Below are 3,289 nucleotides of genomic sequence, written 5' to 3' on the forward strand. Positions count from 1 at the left end.
CCGAAATAGTCCCATTTTATGCTAGTGAAGAAGAATAAAATACGAATACCCTCGTAGAAGGAATTCTACACCAAAATAATGAGGAAAACGCTCATTCTGCAAATCAAGATATTCCTATAGAGGATATCGAGGAACTCAATCCTCAACGCAAAATATTCAGGTAGATGATGCCGGCATACAAAAAATAACTATAGCTCCAGGAGAAGGGCAAATGCCCTTAGATATGATATTAGATTCAGATTGTGAAGAATTAACATTTCCAACAATTTATGCCGGCACTAAGAGAAAAGACGCAGCAAGTTATGCAACCATTGTTAGATCAGAGCTTAGGAACGTAGATAGAAGAGGTTGCAGGACAGATAAATTGTTTTTTGATTACAAGAAATTGGAGCTTATAACGATTCGGAATAATACTTCCATATGTTTACGAAAACATAGCGCTTCACGCGCAGTCACAGCTTCTAATATACTTAGGGAAGATTTTGTAAATAATTTAATTCGACATGATGAGGGTTATAGGGTTCTAAAGGGTATTCGCACTTCACCAGCTCATTGGGAGGATGAGAAAAAAAGCTATGGCAATGATTCGCCAATTCGGACTTTCCACTTTTTTTTTATAACTTTGTCAGCTGCCGAGACAAAGTGGACGGAGTTGCTTGTTATACTTAATAAAACAGTAGATAGGGTAGACATAACAGAGGAGGAAGCATCATGTTTGTTATTTAATGAAAAAGCTCGGCTTATTAGATCAGATCCAAATACATGTGCGAGGTATTTTGAAAATAGGTATAGAGAGTTAATAAAAGTTATGAAAAGTCAGGGAGGTATTTTCAGTGAGCACTTTGAAAATAAATTTTATTGGCGTGTCGAGTTTCAACAAAGGGGCTTTCCCCATATTCATGGCATGTTTTGGCTGAAAGATGCCCCAATAGTCGATCTAAACAACGAAGCTTCGATACCTCCAGTCCTAGCCTTCATCGACCAGTTTGTTACCACAGAAGTAACAAATCCAGAATTAGCTCCATTTTTAGTTTACCAAACTCATAGTCACAGTTTTACATGCCTCCGAAAAGTTAGAGGGCAAGGAATTTGTAGATTCGGGATACCCAATCCTCCAATGCCCCAAACAGAGATCTTGAGGCGGATTCAAAAGTTTCTCAACACTAATTTTTCTTCTGACATTATTTCCCACTTGAGCGATTTCGAAAACTTTTTGTCACATGAAAATGTGAACCTCAGCCCAAAATTTTTCTGAAAAGAACTTTTGCCGAAATCAAGATTAATGCATATAACAAGCACGTTCTTTCTAAGCAGAGGGCCAATATGGACATTCAGTTCATATTGGATCAGTATGCTTGTTTCAGCTATATAATTAATTATATAAATAAATCCCAAAGAGGCATTTCAAAGCTAATGAGGGAAGCTGTTGCTAGTGTTGAGAGAGGGAATTTAAGCATCCAATTATGAATTTAGCGTTAGGTCTCGTCGCAATACTAGGAGTGAGGAAGAGGGAGAGGTTATAGGAGGTAGTATTGCTTTGCGAGATGGTAGTGGCTTTATCTCCTTAAGAAAGTGGCCTTGCACAATTATGTATATGAAATATAATATTAACACTGATAGGCAGAATTACTTTAGGGAATTAGTTATGTTGTATTTTCCATGGAGGGACGAGCAAGTTGAATTAGTTCAGAGAAATTGTGAGGAGTTTTACAATGAACATAAGGAAATTATTGGGGCCGGGTTTAACAAATACAATGTATTAGACAATTTAGAAGACGCACTTAGAAGATCAATGGAAAACGAAGGTAGAGATTTAGAAGATAATCTAGAAGAACAAGTTGTACTTGACGAGGAGTTTAGAGTTTTAGCATTTCCTGAAATTAGCTCTCAGCTCAGTCTGTTAAATTTAAATGGCAATGACCAACCACAGGGTACAGACAATGATGTCCGAGTTATTAAACTCCCGCCAATAATTTCGCCTGAAAATCTGGCAAGTGTTGTTAGGTCTCTTAATATTAGGCAGAAAACTTTTCTCACTCATAATCTTCACAATGTGAAGAACAATGAAATTTTCCATGAGTTTGTACATAGGTGGCGGTGCAGATGTTGGCAAAAGTAGGCTTATTTCTGCAATTTTTCAGTCGCTTTCTGTAGAGTATAATCGTAGGAGAGGAAACGACCGAAATACTGTTAAGATTCTTTTGTGCGCTCCAACAGGAAAAGCTGCTTTTGGAATTGGAAGTTCTACACTACATTCCATGTTTTCTCTTCCCATTAACCAGTCTGGGTCTGCTTTTAGGGATTTAAGTTCTGATCTACTGAATACTCTTCGAACTCGGTTCATAGATCTAAAATTTGTAATTATTGATGAGATATCTATGGTGGGTGCTAAAATGTTTTCTTATTTAGACTCTCGCCTCAAGCAGATTTTTCATAATCGAGATTCTCTTTTTGGGGGCATTTCTGTAATCGTGTTCGGCGATCTCAGAAAATTACGCCCTGTAGGTGACCGTTGGATTTTTCAGTCCACTTCTTCATCTCACGACCCTTATAGCATTCTTGTTGGTCCTTCTTTGTGGGAACGTTTTAAGTTTTTTGAACTCACAGAGATAATGCGACAGCGCGACGATCAACCTTTTGCTTTAGCATTGAATAACATGGCATCCGGCCAAATGACCCCCATAGATATTGATTTGTTTAGGACTAGAATTTTTGACGCTAGTCAAGTTCCAGATGAAGCGATTCATCTATTTCTTACTAATAGGGATACAGATTTTTACAACAGAGCAAAATTATCTTCTATTCCCTCTGAGGAATATGTTTCTGATGCTGTAGACTTAATTAAAGCTGCTCATTTAAATGAAACAGCTAGAAACAAGTATTTAGAAGATGTCAAGGGTTTTAAAACTTCTGATACTCAAGGTTTTTGAAGTCGTCTTATTTTAAAAACCACTGCCAAGTATATGATGACTGTCAATGTAGACACGGCAGATGGTCTCGTAAATGGAGCCACAGGGACCCTAATAGATATAGATTTCAATACATCCAATCTTCCTTTAATTCTTTGGATAAAATTTTTAGATGACAGTGTAGGAGTGAACGCTTGAGCTAAACTTCGCCATCGTGCACAAAATTTCCTGGACCCCAATTCAGAAAACAGTAAAAATTTTCAATTTAAATCCAATGAGCAAGTCACTATAGATAGAAAACAATTTCCGGTTATAGCTGCAGAAGCTATAACTATTCAAAAAAGTCAAGGTGCTACATATGACAGAGTAGTGGTCCACAC

Source organism: Drosophila tropicalis, unplaced genomic scaffold, assembly GCF_018151085.1.
Source record: "Drosophila tropicalis isolate 14030-0801.00 unplaced genomic scaffold, ASM1815108v1 contig_1, whole genome shotgun sequence".
Taxonomy (NCBI): Eukaryota; Metazoa; Arthropoda; class Insecta; order Diptera; family Drosophilidae; genus Drosophila; species Drosophila tropicalis.